Source organism: Macrotis lagotis, chromosome X (genome assembly GCF_037893015.1).
Source record: "Macrotis lagotis isolate mMagLag1 chromosome X, bilby.v1.9.chrom.fasta, whole genome shotgun sequence".
In the NCBI taxonomy this organism is placed as follows: Eukaryota; Metazoa; Chordata; class Mammalia; order Peramelemorphia; family Peramelidae; genus Macrotis; species Macrotis lagotis.
The window spans coordinates 352411958-352429585 of record NC_133666.1 but is presented as its reverse complement, the minus strand read 5'-3'; the positions used below and the strand labels follow the sequence as shown (position 1 = coordinate 352429585).

The 17628-nt window shown below is 35.0% G+C and overlaps 1 protein-coding gene across 6 annotated transcripts in view; it reads right to left on the bottom strand.

Annotated features, from left to right (window-relative positions):
- Positions 1 to 17628, bottom strand: part of TRIO (trio Rho guanine nucleotide exchange factor) — a 600806-nt gene that overhangs the window by 236026 nt on the left and 347152 nt on the right. Inside the window, exon 1 of one of the 6 annotated variants that reach the window (XM_074199602.1) lies at positions 275 to 356. The exons of the other annotated variants lie outside the window; for them this stretch is intronic. The gene's annotated coding sequence lies outside the window, so the exon portion shown is untranslated. Of the gene's footprint in view, positions 1 to 274; positions 357 to 17628 lie in introns of those variants that run through there. 6 annotated transcript variants of the gene reach the window in all.

The window sequence follows — 17628 nt, the reverse complement described above, 5'->3', positions numbered from 1 at the left end:
GCAGTTTATAATACACTTCCCAGTTTCCAAAGAATTCCTCATCAACAGTTGTAATTTAAATCTGTCCAAATAGCATTTTAAAGAAATGCTTGTTAAATTTTTCAAGCCAAAACATTTGCAGAACAAGGGGTTTCATTCATCAAAGCCCAGGGCTCAGTTGGCTAACCACAGGCATTTCCCAATCTAATTCTTCCCCCCAAGCCAACCGAACTGGAGCCAGAAGCACTGCTGCCTATCTGGACGCCTGGTGACCCTCTCTAACAAAAGAACTCACATCCCAGCTGCTGCTCTTCTCCCAGGCCCAGAGAAGCCCGAACTCTTTCGCCAGGGGCAGAAGAACATGAGAGTGGAGAAGAACCTACATGCTTCCAGGGGCAGTAGACTCAATGCGGACTCCCTTTCCTGGTCAGATAAGGCAGGAAGGAGCAGGATGTGAAGGATCTAGGTTCCTCTGTGTTTCAGTGCCCTCTAATGGCCAGACGAGTCCCTTCAGATTTAAGGGCTCTTCTATAATGCCTGACTGATGGTGAGAGGGGTTACGGGTCATCATGGGATTTTAGGCCTTTTCTAGAATCAAATCACATTTGATTTAAGACTAGAAGAGACCTTTGATATCTTCTAGCACAATCTATTCATTTTTACAGACCAGGAAGATAAAGCCTGAGGAATTTAAATGATTTTTCCAAAGAGATTGGGCTAAAAAAGAACTGATTTGGAATTTGAAAACAGGTTCTCTTACTCCTTTCCACTGTTCATCTGGCTTGAAGACCTGTGGTTTTGCAGCCCACTGCCTGAGAAATATTAAAAGTTTATAGTGTCTCACAAGTAATGATGATAAATAAATTTTCCTTTAAAAATTCTTACTTTAATGCAATAGTATTGTGTCTTTAAAGAATGTGTTAAAAATTCTTTATTGCTAAAAAATAAAATAAAAATTTTAATTGTTTTGGATGGAAACTTTTTCAAATCAGTAATATAAATTTAACCTTTTCTTCCTTCCCCATCTCCATCTGTCTGTCTGTCTGTCTGTCTGTCTGTCTGTCTGTCTGTCTCTCTCTCTCTCTCTCAGGGTTAAGTGACTTGCCTAGGATCACATGGTTAGTAAGTGTACAATGGCTGAGGCCAGATTTTAACTCAGGTCCTCCTAGCTCTAGGGCCGGTGCTCCATCCAACCAGCTGCCCAGCTGCCCAATTGAACTTTTTCTTGATGACAGCTGCATCACTGAAACATTAATAATTTCTATGACAAATAATCTCAAATGGCTTACAATATTAAAGTTATTTTTGTCTATGTTTCATGCCCCACCCCCTTTAATGTCCAGAAAATGTTACTTCTTGATATTTGTTACCTACTTTCTTTGGTTTCTTCATATTATGATTTCAAACCTCATCCTCTCCCCCTCATGTTTCTTTCTTATTTTTTTCTGCTCATACTCTATGATGGGCTGTGGAAATCAAGCAGGCTAGAACTGTGTCAAAAATAAAATAAATGGTCTCTAAATGTAGACCTGAAGAGATATATTCATGAGGTCTAAGAAATCTGTATTACCTATTTCACAGGTTTTATTTGCTTATTAATTCAATTACTGATTGAATTATCAATATCAATAATAACAAATATTTATTGAGCAACTGCTATGTATAAAAGATACAACAAAAAAGAAGATGTAATATACCTTAAGAAGTAGTAATTTGGTATCAAATAAAATGAGCCATGTATGTTGTTTATTAACCATTCTCCAAAGATCATTTGATAAAACTGATTTAAAAAATTCCAAAATTATTATGTCATCTTTTAGATTGCTACTTTTAGAGACTTGGGACTAAAAACAATTGCTTCACTCATGGGCAGTTAGTAGCACTTGTCCAAAAACAAATATAACATTTTCAGTGCCCTTTTATGTTTAGGGAATAATTAACAAAAAAAAAAGTAATTCAACTCTCAGTAGAGTTGATGAATAGCGATGATAACATGGATGATAACAGAACAATAGCTAGCATTTATAAAATACTTTAAGGTTTACAAAGTCCTTTACATGTTAATTCATTTGAACCTCACAACAAACCAGAGAGGTAGGTTTACTGCAGATGGAGACACAGAGATTAAGAGAATTCCTTAGGCACATGGAACTAATAGTATCTGAAATAAGATTCAAACTCAGGATCTCCTGATCTGAAGTTCATGTTCTATCCACTATGCCAATTAGCTGCCTAAGTGAGGAAGACATAGAGAGTTTTTCATGTCTCATTGGAGGCAATATGAATACTAGTGAAATCAGAGATACATTTAAGTATAGAAGAAACAAGTGAAAATATAAAATTCTTTAACTGTTATAGTTGGATTTTAAACAGACAATGCAATGTAAGAATACAAATATCACCTTTCTAGGGGGGGGCTTTCTTTCTTTTTTCTTTCTTTCTTTTTAGTTTTAGCAAGGCAATGGGGTTAAGTGGCTTGTCCAAGACCACACAGCTAGGTAATTATTAAGTATCTGAGGTCACATTTGAACTCAGGTCCTCCTGACTCCAGGGCCAGTGCTCTATCCACTACCCAGCTGCCTCTGGGGGCTTTCTAAAACACATTCAGTAGTAGACAGAATAAAATGAGTTTTCAAAGAAATAGACATCTGTGATTTTAAAAAAAAATGTTAAATATAAAGAAATAAAAATAAATACTTGTTTGAACTGTTTTAAACATTTTTGACACAGAATTTGATTTGTTTCTTTTTATACAACATCAAATCTTTTTTCCTGTTTCATAATATTGACTTCCTCTGTACTCCACCCTGAATTCTCTATAAAGCCAAAATTAACATACTTTCATTTGTTTTGGTTACTTCCTTGTTCAAGTTGTATTGGTTTTGATAATTTAAATCATCAGTGGAGTCCATTTGCTGGATTATTTTAACTTAAAAAAAATTTTTTTTATATAAAACATTTTCAAAAAAATCCTGCTAAACAATTGGAATCCAGGACTTTTAAATTCATTAAATCAAAGCTACCTTAAATTATGCAAAATGAGATCAAGCAATTTGACAGTATCACCTTCAATTTGCTAAATATAAGCTGGTGAACATTTCATTCTTTTTTTTTTTAAGGATTTTTTGCAAGGCAAATGGGGTTAAGTGGCTTGCCCAAGGCCACACAGCTACATAATTAAGTGTCTGAGACCTGATTTGAACCCAGGTACTCCTTACTCCAGGGCCAGTGCTTTATCTACCACGCCACCTAGCTGCCCCACATTTCTTTCTTAAAATGTCATTTCCCAGTGGTTGGTTCTGGGTAAAAATTAGTATTATGCCATTATAGGTTTGGAAAAAAATGAAAATCACCAAATTAATTTAACTATTTTTTACAATTGACATAAAAAAATTGATTCTATTAGTCAATGTACTAAAAACTCTGAGTGTAATTTTAAGCCTAAAACTGTACTCAGATTTTTGGAATACCTTCTCTCTCTATATATGTATGTATATGGTGTATAGATACACATGTATATCCATATACACACTCAAACAACATCTATACACACACATATACACATATAACACACACACACACACACACACAAATTTACAGCTTCTGACTGAGGTGGTCTCAGCATTTGTTTTCTGATACAATGGGGGGAGTACTTTATTTCAAATAGAAGTGGCTATTTAGTCATGCTCTTCCATTTATAGTAGAGTCCAAGCTAAGCAAAACCACATCATCCATCTCTTCATGTTCCCTAATAAATTGAACACAGAAGAAAAAAAATTAGCTGACTAGAATAGAGGACAGGGGCCTTAGATTACTGATGACCTTCTTTCCCACCAGGAACCTGGGAACTTTGCCAGAGCAATTATACCAATGGTCCTCTCTTTTCTCCCTTTCCATCTCTTTCTCTAGTTATCTATCCCTAACCTTAAAATCCATTTTTTCCAGTATTACCAAATTCAGACGAGTCTATATGGTTACATGCCCCAGTTTTAAATTCTACTACACATGTGACTCTCAATTCACTTCCCTGAGTCAAAATTCCCTAATCTGTAAAATGCTCCTGTTGGAATAGATTGTTTGAAGTCCTTTCCAAAATTAGATCTGGGATTCTATGACCAAAAACCTTCTACTGTCATCTTCATAAATGCTACATAAATCTTTATTCTCTTTCCCAAGGAACACAGATTGTTATTTAATATCCCTTGGATGGCTTAGTATTTATTCAAATTAAATAATGTCTACAAAAATAGCAATGTAGAAAAGGCCCTGGATTGAGACTGGAAGAGACCTTCACAGCTCTGCCATTTGAGGTCTAGGTGGCTTTGCAAGAGTAACAATCTTCTAGGACTCAGTTTCCTTCTCTATCATATACAGCTGTTGATCTTTTCCAGATTGTTTGCTGTCATGGGATGAGGGGAGGGAGGGTGACAGAAAAATGTGGAACTCATAAACTTGCAAATGGAATAATGTTGAAAACTACCTTTGCATGTAATTGGAAAAATTAAATAAAATTTCAGTTAAAAAATATAGGTGTTGGTGTTGGACTACCTTAGTGGTTCTTTACCCAAAATGGTCACAGATGACTTTTGGCTTTAAGTAAAATGAATAACCTATAAATGTTGATTTGAAGAGCCTTGAAGGTATAAAATACTCTGTGGATAAAAAAAGTCATCAGGGGAGTTTTAGAGTAAAATAGATAAAGTCAAGGTTAATTTCATAATCAAAACAACTCAGCAATAACAAGTTTGTTTGATATTTACACATTTTCAATTTTATTTTAAAACAAAATCTGAGATAATTTTGAGGGAATATATCACTAGCATTCAAATTTCTTTATTCAATATAATCACATCACTTGGAACACAATTTAGGAAACAATGCATTAGATGATTGCTGAGGTCTTTTCCCGTTAAAAATTTTTATAATTTAATAAGATATATTGTAATTAGGAAATATAATGGCAGACACCTAGTCTAGCCATGTATGACTTCTTCCTGTAAACATAATTTAAACTTGCTGAGTAGTGTAAATATAGTGGCCTATATCTACAAGCCCATTGTTTCACTGTTATTTCCCTGCAATGGAATCCTTCGGCATTTTATTTCTTTGTCCAATTTACTTTAAAATTAGAATTCAGTATATTTCAAAAGAAACAATCATCCAATCCACAGAGGAGCTTAAAGCAGATGGAATTAGAGAACCTCAGAGATAGAAAGGTTAATAGTTAGTTGAGCATGGGGAATGGAGATAGCATTCTACAGAAAACAAGAGGAATAGTATGAGACAGGACAGAAATATTCTACATTTCAAGTACTACTTCTGTATAACCAACATGGGAGCATTTTACATGGTAGGCTCTCTTTTGCTCAATTATCATTTTCTTAGCAATATGTAAGCTAGAGAGGAAAAAAAGGGAAGAAAGTAGAAGTTAAAATTAGGAGGGCAGTCTAATTCCAAATCTATTTCCCATTTTTTTAAAATATAAAAAAAATTAAAAATCATCCTCTCTTTAGCATGTGAAAAAAATGAATTATAGAGCATCAAAGATCCTTATGTAGATCAAAGGAGTTCAGTAAATAACAAATATTATTTATTTTTAATAAAGGATTCCTTTTTACATACTTACTAAGGGATCACTATTCTTAAGCCATGTAGAGTTTTTAGGGAAGGTAGTGAGGTGAGGGGAAAAGATAATCAGAATGGTCATGCATTAGGAGATGGAATAGGGAAAAGTGTATTTAATAATGTTAAATCTGAATAATCTTTATGGTTTATATAGTCTGTGTTGTTCAGAGATGTCTAAAGTTTGATCTTTGCTTTTTATAAGATTTTAAAAGGACTTGACCCACTGTAAATATATATCATGTAAAATTTATATAGTATATAATACAGCAAATTAAAAAAACAAAAAAAAACCCCAAATGATAAGCAGACTAAGTCAGGAAACCTTTTTCAGGTACTAATTCTCTACTAACATTCCCATTATCAGGTTTTCTAGTCACAGAGAAAAAATATTGTCCACTCCATTGCCCCTCTAAAGAAACTTTGTATAAACCACTCATTCATATCAAGAGAAACAATCAGAATTTTTGCATCAAGTAGTTTACCAAGACCGGAACTGAATAGATTTTTACCTAGCTGAAGGATATTTGCTCATTCTGATGAACACACACCTATCTAAATTTATCTTTAGAAGTAAAATGGAAATAAGTTGAGTTCATGATCACAGAAGAGAATCTGGAGGAAGTAGTAAGTCAGTAAATACCAGTCAAAAATTTTATCACTGGTATAATGCTCCTCTGAGAACTGACAAGCTAAGGCAATTAGTTATATTAAAAACTTCAGGGAGATTACTTTTGTTGACACACGGGATACCTGCCATCAGAATGGCAAGGAAAACTGCCAAATAAAGGAAGCTCCCTTCCCTTTCTTTACAACTCTTTCTCTCACATCTTGGTGTGTCTTCTTCTGACCTATAGTGCCCTCTCTTGGCCCCTGATTGTTCACCCCGCTCCCCCCCACGTAGGTTACAATTAGTACAGCCCTTTACCAAAGGTTCCATGATTCAAAATATCCTCTGGCAATATCTCCCATTACAGGCCACTCCAATATCCCCCCTCTCAGTGAAGCAGTTCTTGGTCAGATGCTTAACAATTATCTGATGGTGGTAGAGCAGTTTATTAAAAGCAGTTCACACTAAAGGATTAATGATTGATTAACCAATTATTAACTGAATGGCTCAACCTTCCCAGAGCTTATTTGCATTTTAAAAGAAAAAGTTAAGCAAAATGAATCTGAAATGAGTGGGATGTATGTGTGTAAATTTGAGCACCCCTCCCTTCCCACACCCTCTCAAAACTCAAATAGCAGAACAGGCATTGAGAAATCTGGCATTGCACTTTGGAAAGGCTGCCCAGTCCTGGTTTGAGCAGGGAATCTTAACCTAGGGTTTGTGAACTTAAAAAAAAGCTTTGACAACTATTTCAATATAATAGGTTTCCTTTGTTATTCTACGTATTTTGTTTTGCATATTTCATTATGGGAAAGGGTCTATATCTTTATTAAAAGCCACATGAGGGGCGGCTAGGTGGCGTAGTGGATAAAGCACTGGCCTTGGAGTCAGGAGTACCTGGGTTCAAATCCGGTCTCAGACACTTATAAATACCTAGCTGTGTGGCCTTGGGGAAGCCACTTAACCCCATTTGCCTTGCAAAAAAACCTAAAAAAAAAGCCACATGAGTCAAAAAAAAAAGGTTAAGAACCCCTGGTCTAGAGCATATCCAAAGAGATGATAAGGAATTCAGGGGAATCCTTCCGTGGGAATGCTGATTGCTACAATATTACTGAACCCTCCCACAGGTGAAATCATCTACACAGGTGTGAGACAAATCAGTTACTGCAGAACACTAGACCACTTCCGAAAACTGGAACTCTGGACTGTCTCCAGTATGCATTGGATCAGAGCAATCGACCCAAAAGGTAAATGAGTTATCTTAGCATAGGTCCCACTGTAGCAAGGAGGTGATCCTGCCATAAAAGGCCTTGCCAATGCAACACAAGCTCTGAAAGGTTCCTCCATATAGGAAGAGAATAATGTTCTAGCAACATTTCTGCTTTCTGGGTGCCAGCCTAGTTTTAGAATGGGATGAATTCTCTGGCTTTGGTCATCCACATAACAAAGAAAAATGTAAAATGGCCGTTAATCTTGGATTAACCTTTTCTACTGTCAGAAGTCACACTGGCACAGAATGTAAAAGGGGAAGAGGATGCTAACAATCACAGAGATTCTAGACTACTTTAGAAATTTTACATAGCTGCTCATACTATGAACGTGAGATTCTTATTCAGAGACCATTGGCCACATGTACTAATGGAGAAATTGAATCACATAAATCTTGAGATTCTATAAATAAAATAGGAAAACAAAAGGAAGTGGTAGAGAAATAGAAGAAGGTTCTTCTGGGAGAGGTAAATAAATGAGATGGCAGAAATGATTTTATAATGTTTCCAAAGGCTACAAGAAATATTATTTCATAAGACATTTGGCTATTTCATATTACAGTGCTTATGATAAGCATGGAAAGAAATAACATTATGAAAATAATTATAGATTAAGAGTCAACAGCAGTTGCACAAGGTGAATTGACAAAGAAAGTCCCCAAAGACCTAAATAAGACCCTTGAATTTAATAAGCATACTTCAGACTTAAATTTTCATTGAATTGAATGCAAAGATCAAAAAAATTATTCACCATGTCCTCAGAAAATTTATTCTAATGAAGAGATTAAAAGAGCACAGAAGTCAATTTAGCCAGTAGACTAAAAAGATATATAAAAGATGTATATATATATATATATATATATATATATATATATATATACATACACACACACACACACACACACACACACACACACACACACACACACATAGTAGCCAAGGTAAAAACGATTGAAAGCATAAATTCATTAGTAAAATCTTATGGTGGATTAGAGGCAGAATAACCTCACAAAATAGAAAAAAGCAGTGGAGAAAAAACACAACTCTATAAAAAGTTAAGAGACTAAAAGATGCAAAAGCATCCCAAGGGCATTCAAAGATAAAACTGGAAGGAGATCAATAGGCAAAAAGAAAGGATGAAAAATGGAAATAACTAGTAAAAATTTCTATATCAACTGCAATGAAGATACTACATTTGAATTTTGACATATCATATCCTGGGGCTGCTAGGTGGCCCAGTATATAGAGCATCTGCCCTAGAGTCAGGAGTACCTGAGTTGAAATTTAACCTCAGACACTTTATAATTGCTTAGATGTGTGACCTTGGGCAAGTCACTTAACCCTATTGTCTTAAATAAATAAAATCTTTTTAAAAAAGAAAAAAAAATATATCCTGATTTGCTTCATTAAGAAGCAGAAATGGCAAAAAAGAAAAAAGAAAAATAGCTAAACAAGTAGATATAGAAGAGATTTTAGAAGGTGACATAATTTTAAGGTTCACTTCTCAAGATACCAAAGGCTTAGGGGAAAAAAAAAACATGAAACTTCTTGTTATCAAAAAAAGGCACTGAAGAAAATAACAATTACTGACTTCTATGCCTATATTCCCATTTCAACAAATTTTTTTGAGAGCAATAAACAAGAACATGCTTGATAAAGGTTTGAAATAAGAACAAGTGTGCTTTTGTAAAGAAAAATCTATAGCAGATTTTGTAGTTATATAAACAGCTGAAAGGTATAGAAGAATGTCACATCCTTGATAAAAATTATTGATTATTTTTAAAGCACTATTTCCAAAGAGCACAATACTGCCATAAAGATTCTCTTCTAGTAAGGTATCTCCAAAACATATGTGATAATTATGTTTAAAGAATCTTGTTTCATTAATATTCAGATATGATGGAAGCACACTGTACTAGAAATATGTGTTTCCCATTGCCCTGGAAGAGGTCCAGTTTAGATTCCAAATTGAAAAAGTTTCCTTTGCAGATTGTGAGAAACTTCAGATTTTTCTGTGTGTAAATGATGTGGTATTAATTACCTCAATCTCTAAAAAAATAAAGAACTAAATAAGTTCATAATGACTTGAGAATTCAGTCTATTACCTATAACAATACAAGGAGATGTAGGAAGAGGAATTTTTATTAAGTAGGAAGAGGAATTTTTATTAAGTGGCTAGTATGTACAAAGCACTGAGATAAGTGCTTTATAAATATTGTTTCATTTAAAAAATTCAAGTAAGTAAAATCCAGATTATGACATGAAGTAGATAGAAAACCCATCTGTTGATCCAATCAATATATAAGTAGGACAGACATTATAGTTGCTCAATTCACCCAGGAATTTAATAGGAGAGAGCAAGCTAGATTGCCTTTGAAAAAATGAATACTGCTTTAAATGATCCCCAACTTTTCCTTGAAACAAAGTTCCATCTTTTTAAAAAAAATTCATTCATTGATATTGTACCATATTGAACCATGGGAAATCATAGACAACAAAGAAAGTTTCACATTATTCTAAGAGAAACTCATGCTGGGTATGAATAAACTGCAATACATTATTGAAAAGTTCAAGAGAAGCAAGGTAAAGAATGTAGGGCCCTAAATTAATGCTAGTCCTTCATTTTCGAAGAAAACCACAACATCAGGGAGAAGATAGCATGACAAGCACATGTATTGGAATGGAGTGAGGGGGTGCTGTGCTAAGTCACCAGCCTTACTTTCTTCTCCAGAGCCATCTGAGTTCAGTGACCAGATTCAAGACAACTGGAGATGACCCTGGATAGGAGGCAAACAGTTAAGTGGCATGCCCAAGGTCATACAGTTTTTAAGAGTCAAGTCTCTGAGGCTGGATTTGACCTTCTATCCTCCTGACTCCAAGGCCAGTGCTCTATCCACTGTGCCACCCAGGGTCCTAAATAATGCAGTTGCACAGAAAGAAGAAAAAACAATGAACAGCCTATATGTTTCATGGTATCCACACAATGTGGCACAGATTTAGAAGGTTCTCAGTATATTGGTTAGACCCAATGTGGACCACTTGTGGAAGAACATGGACCCGTTTCAGAATAGAAGACATGGATGTATTGTGATCAGTATCAACTGATTCATACTGATAAAAGGGCACATCAATTTAATTCATTATTTCAGAAATGATCTATTAGATACCATGTTTAAAGTACTACACAAATAATGACAGTTTCTGACTTCAAGTGTCTTGCATTATTATTACTATCATTAATATTTTTATTGATTAATCTGTGATTTCATTATGGGTTAACAAAAACGGATATTTCCTTTACCTGGGCAGATCAACATCCATTATAGTTTTAAAGCCCATAAATGATTCATTTAATATCTGTCTGAAGTAATCATAAAATTAGGTTTTCCTGACTCATGTCATGGGCAGGAATACAAAAATTAGCAAGATACAAGGAAGAATGTAAGAGGGGTAAAGAGAAGAGACTTCAAGTTTTTTCCAAGAATCACAAAGACCCTTTTCAACTGAGATTCTCCTGTCCCTCTGATAAATGAAGCTTCAAAAATGCATCTGCTCTGGGGCTAATAACAGAGAAGCATGTAGAAAGCAAAGATATGGAAGAAATACATGCCAAATAAGAGGTGGGAGAGTAGATGATTAATAAGGAATATAACTGATAGTTTGGTTTCACTAGGAAGAGAATATTGTAAAATTAGGTTGGAAAGGTTCAATGAAGGTAGAATGAAGAGGGCATTAAAGGCCAGGAAAATGACATTTTATATAGTTTTTAAGATTAAGATGACACATAGTGATGTGGAATAAGTAATCTAGACAATACCATTCCCATTTAATAAAGATATCGTGACTGAGAAGCTGTCAATTTCTAAAATTCATACAGAAGTAACAGTCAGGTTTTGAATCTGAGTCTTAAGACATACTACACATCCTTTCCCTTATATCAACACTGCCTTATAACATTGGTTTCCTAATCCCCTGAGGGGTATGGAATGATCCAAGGGGTACTTGTTTAATCAATTATAGGAGAGGATGATGAGTAACATCCTATCTCCTAGCCATATCCAACGTTAGCATTTTGTGTTCACCAATTATTTTCCTAACATACTCCCCAACCCTATATTCTCCAATTTTTCTTTTCCTTTCTGCTCTGGGCTGAAATTCTCAGAATGGCTGGCCCTCCAGGATGGTTGGATATGTTGTTGAGAAAATTTATCTCCCTCCTCCACAACTCTGTCCCCCACATCATTTTGTGGTTTCCCCTATGAATTCTGGGGCAGGGGCTAGTAAAATGAATTCCTTCATCTTTTTTCTTTCTTCCCCAATCTTCCGTAGAACAGCTTGAGTTATCCAGGATGAGTTAGCACCAATGACCTTACATCAATTTCAGCAGAAGAGTGTGGACAAAACCAAATTGCAAGGAGAGATATGAGTGGATCCATCCCCAATCATCTTTTCAAGCATATGGTCTCTAACATTTCCAACCTACTCTCCTATCTTCAATCTAATCCTATCTTTAGGTTCTGTTACTGAGAGCTTATAAACAAATACTCAAACTTCTTCCACTTCTTCCATAACAAAAAAATAAAAACAAAAACAAACCAAAAAACCACCTTTTTAAAAAACTTACCAACCACCCTCAAGAATTGTCCTGCATTTCTCCTCCCTTTCTTAGACAAACTCCTAGTAAAAGCTATCAACTCTATCTCTACTTCCTCTCCTCTCACTCCTGAATCCTATGTAATCTATTTTCTGACCTCATTACCCAATTGAAACTACTCTTTCTGAAGTTAACAATAATCTCATGACTGCCAAATCTGTTGGCTTTTTTTCAATTCCTGTACTTAACTTCTCAGAGGCCTTTGACACTGTTAACAACCCTCTCCTCCTGAATACTCCCTCATGACACTGCTCCCAGTGTTCTTTCCCCCTCCTACTCCCCCCTTCCTCCACCTACTGATTGTTACTTATCAAATTTTTTACTAGACCTTCCTCCATAAATAACCTTTGCCTGTGGGTGTTCACAAGGCTCTTTCTTGGAACCTCTTTTCTTCTTCCTCTACACATTGGGTGATTTCATCATATCCATTGGTTAAATTATCATCTCAATGCAGATAAATTCCAGATTTATATGTACTTTCAGCCTAACTTTCTCTTCTAAGTTCCATTCCCACATAGTGAACTTCCTAATCACTATTTCAAACTGCCTGAAGGGTGTCTTGAATTCAAGAAGTCCAAAAATAAAACAAATTTTCTTGCCCCAAAATTTACTTCTATTCTGAACTTCCCTATTTTGATAAACTCACCATATTTTCAGTCACATAGTTCAAAGTCTTAGTTTTATCCTTGATTTCTCACTTTCATTCATTCAACATATCTAATCAACTACCAAGGCTTATCTTGTCTGTCTTTGCAACTTCTTGCTTTTCTGTCCTTTTTATCTCTTCATAGACACAGTTGCTATCTTAGTTCAGGCACTTATTACCTGGTCTACTGAAAGAACCTACTCATTGAAATCCTTGCCTCAGATCTCCCTTCTCTGATCCAACCTTCACTCAGTTGTCTTAAGTGGCTTTTCCAAAGCATAAATTCAGCCATATCCCCTTTCTATCCAATTAATTCTAGTTGATCTTTATTACCTCTTTGAAAATCTTTCCTATCTATATTTTGAAGCTTATCAAAAATCACTTCCTTCAAGTACCCTATGGTCAAACCAAACCAGTCATTTTTTTTTCATTAGCCTAAGGAACTCCTGTGTGGGGAAAACTCTCTCTGCCAGTTAAAGTCACATCCTTCTCTCAACTTATGATTTTCTGGATCACTGAGAGAGAGGGAGTTAAGTGATTTAAAAATTATGGCACAGTCATTATGTGCCACACTACTAATATTTAGAAAAAGCAGCCTACACTTTGTTCCTTCCTTTTCTCTCTCTCTCTAATTGATCATTAGTCTACCTAGAAGTATTCTTGAAGTAACTTAGACCCTAAAGTTAGTCTTTGGGGACCCTAAGGAAAAGACTTAAAATAATGTGACTCACTGCAAGACATTAGAAAGTTTAATATCAAGAAAATGAAATAGAAATGAATTATTTTATAATCCCATTCGATGAATAGTAAAGATGATATTTTCTTTCCTTTTCACTTTTTTCTAAAACAAACCCCACAAATATAGTATCAGTTTGATATCCATTTGTTTTTATCATCCGTCCTTATTATTGTGTTCCGTATTGAGTTTCCCTGAACAATTGGGAAAAAAAGGCAATTCTTAAGAGTTCACTGCATGCTAGGCAGATGGCTAAGTGATACAGGGGATAGAGTGCTGAGTCCAGAGTCAAGAAGCCTCAACTTTTTGAGTTCAAGTCTGATCTAATATACTTATTAGCTGTGGGACTCTGGGCAAGTCGCTAAGTCTTGGAAATGGTAAAGCATTCAAAAATCTTTTCAAGAAACCAAACACAACTGAAATGAATAAACAACAACAACAACAACAACAAATACAAGGATGTGCTTAGTTCCAGGGACATAATTCTACAAGACAGTCCCTGCTCTCAAAAAGCTGACATTCTAACAGGGAAAGATAACACATATGAGGGAAATTAAAGTTGGAAAAAAGAGAGAGACAGCTAGGAAATGGCAGAGTGGTCTTGTTCTGGGAAGACGGTCCCTGCTCTCAAAGAGTCAACATTCTAATAGGGAAAGATGATACATATTGGGGAGGGGGATAGCTAGCAAATGGCAGAGAGGTCTTGCTCTGGGAAATAAAGTAAAAGCTTTCCTATCAAAGTCTCAAAACTCAGGGATGGCAATCCAAATTTCAGTAGGAGGAAGAAAGTCAGAGTGGTAGTAACCACTTTGTGAATGAACCACTGTTTCAAAATTTCCATTCCCTTTGCTCTTCTCTATTAAATAGATTATATAAGACTTCCTTATGTATTTTCCATTTGAGTTTTAGGGGAAAAAAATAATTTTCAGTTTGTCCCTTTTCCATTTCTTCAAAGTAAAAAGAGTTTGCTTTGATTAACCTTATCAACACTTATCATCACTCCCCAAACAAAGCCCATGTGTAATCTTTTTTCTCAAGAGAACAAGTCCAAACCATTCCTGATTAAATGCAACCTACAAAACAGCACTGTTTTCCTTAAAGGGCAATTATATATTTTATATGGTATGGTAACAGGACCATACACATTATGTCTATTACAAAACAGTTTCTTCCTTTACCTTACAACCTGATATCCTAGTTGCTGCTCTTGAAAGGAAAAAAAAAAGCTGGCTAAGGGAACTGGCCTATATCCCTATTTTAATTATCTTCCTGCATGTTGAAATTAATGTTTGCTGTTTTAAAATTCAAGTCCATAAAAAAACACTATTTGCCCCCAAAGAAGGCTATTAAGAATTCCAAGGCTACACTTCTGTTTTTCCTTTCTATTTTCCACCTCCTCTCCTCTCTTAATGAGTCCAATTCTCTCCTTTCAGAACCAGTCATTTGGTGTGGGAGAGTGGAAGGAAGGGAAGAGGGAAAAGACTTATTCAGAGGAGGGAGACACAATCTTTTCCACCTACTTTGTAGAATGGGAAATGATTTCTCCTATTAAGTCATAAATCCAAGGAAGACTTCCCCTCCTTGTGAAGATGCCATATTTCACCAGCTGATTAGAGAAGTACACTGAATACTAAAGGATATCTCACTTAGCAGATGATATATAATTACCCTTGGACAATTAAAAGTAAATGAAAATATATGTAATCACTATTATAATCTCCATTTTCATAAACTTTCCTATAAACTAATATTTACCAATTCAGGAACCAACTACTAGTCCTAATGAATAAAATGTTAAATCTGACAGGATCCTAGAAGTCATTGAATCAAATCCACTCATTTTATATCTAGAAGAAAGCAGTAACTTGTTTATGAGCTTGAACTTTACCCAGGTCTTCTAATTCCAAATAGGATGCTTTCCTTCATGCAAGAAGCAGCAGCAATATCAGAATTTTGATTACTAAGGCATTCATATACAGAACATTCACCTTAAAAGCATAACAAGAAGCCAAGCTTAGTAAGTGATAATAAGAATCATTAAATAATTATAAGTATCTAACCTTACAGTATAGACCTTAAGTATTATGCTCAGACACTGAAAAAAGGAGTTTTTATGTAAAAAACAAGAAATATCCCAAAATCTCAGTCCTTTTCATAGAAACCAAGCTTCCCTTCAGATGACTATTTAAAAGAATCTGAAATCTGAGCTAGTGCATGTTTTAACAATACAATTTTTCATCACCTGAGGATGGAAGAATTTCTTTTAGACATGTCACTAAGGCTTAACGCCATCCTTCCCTATATCCTGACAGGATTCCTTGTTAACATGTTTCAATTCCTCATTCTCAGAGTTGACAACTGATTTAAACCAGTCTCCTCTTCTAAATCATACAAAGCAGGTGGTTATGCCTGGTTCAACATTAATACAATCATGCTTTATCTGCTCCAACATTTTAACCCTCCCAAATTGTATTAGAAGTGTAGTATTCATTTTCAGGATTAAAAGACTATATAACATGGAAATGTTATTTGGGAATTGTTTTTAGGCAACATTACTGTTGATCTGCTGAAGTCACATAGCCTATTTATCTTGCCTTGTTTTCTTTTTAAATTCTTTGCTACTTCCAAAGTAATTTTTTTTTTCTTTTTAGGAAAAAGAAAAAAACATTTACTTGCTACAACTAAGCAATAATGAATAATAATGAAATACTAATAAGCCATAATGAATGCTATACATCTATTATTCAAGTATTTAATTTTCATAAGAGACCTCAATAAAGGATCAGGGAAATTCTTAAGCTCTAATTCATCCTGCTGCTAGTCATTATCACTGTCAACCTTATAAGAAGGGTGGTCTACACTTACTACTTCATCTTCCTCACCATATAATCTTTCCTCTGTTTCTTGCATTCTGGCAGCTGTCCCATCCACTCAACTGTAATTACTCTTTCCAAGGTCACCAATGATCTTCTAACTCACCCAGTGTAATGGATTTTTGTTGAGTGCTCATCTCCTCAAATCTCTTTACAATATCTCACTGTTAAGGATCTCCCTCCCCTGCCTCTTCCAATCCTTTGACATTTTCTTTTCCTTTGACTTTTGCAGTTGATATAACCAAACCTTCTTTTCACCTTTTGTTGACTCCTCTTCTTTTTTCAACTTGACCTCTAATGTGGTCTCTTCCTCAGGTTTTAGATTTCTTTCCTCTCTTTTCCAATCAAAGGATAACAGGTAGTATTTCTGCTGTCATTAACTTTTACCTTTATTTAAATGCATCTTATATCTGTATTCCTTGTTCTGAACTCTCCTGAATTAGCTATCTAATGGAGATTTCCTCCTAATGTTCTGACACTTAAAATTCAACAAAATTCACTTAAAATATTCAATTCCCCTCCCTGCCAAACTATTCATTTCTTAAAAAACAAAAAAAACCAACCATATTTATGGATGTTCACAGGTTTTTCTAGAAGCATCTTTTTTTTTAAAATTTGTATATTGAAGTACTTATCTTTACTGATAATAAAGCTCATAATTAAAAAAATAAAACCTAATCACTGCCCTTATATTCCTATTCCTAATGATATGGTCAGAAATTTAGAGGAAAGGGTCTTAATTCCTTTATTCAGAGATTAATAAACTGAAGTCTGGGGAAAGAAAGTGACTTGCCTAAGGCAGTCAATGGCAGTGACAGGATTAGAATCCAAGTCCTCTCATTTCATAGACATAACAAACATTTGTTTTTTTCTTTTTAAATTTTTAGAGGCAGCTAGCAGGCAAGTAGACATAATACTGGCCAGAGTCAGGAAAACTTGAATTCAAATCCAGTTTTAGATACTTAATAGTCCTCTGAAGTTGAACAAGTCTCTTCACTGCTCTCTGCCCCAGTTTATTCAACTGTAAAAATGAGGATAATAGCAGCACCTACCTCCCAAGTAGGAGGTGGTTCTGAGGTTCAAATGAGATAATGTTTATAAAGCATTTGGCACAAGGATGGACACATAGGAAGCCCTTAATAAATGTTTATTCTCTATTCTTCCTTAATGAAAAACCATATCATTTTAAATCTTTGATAAAGGATAAAGAAACTGAAACCCCTATAAACAGTTTATAGAA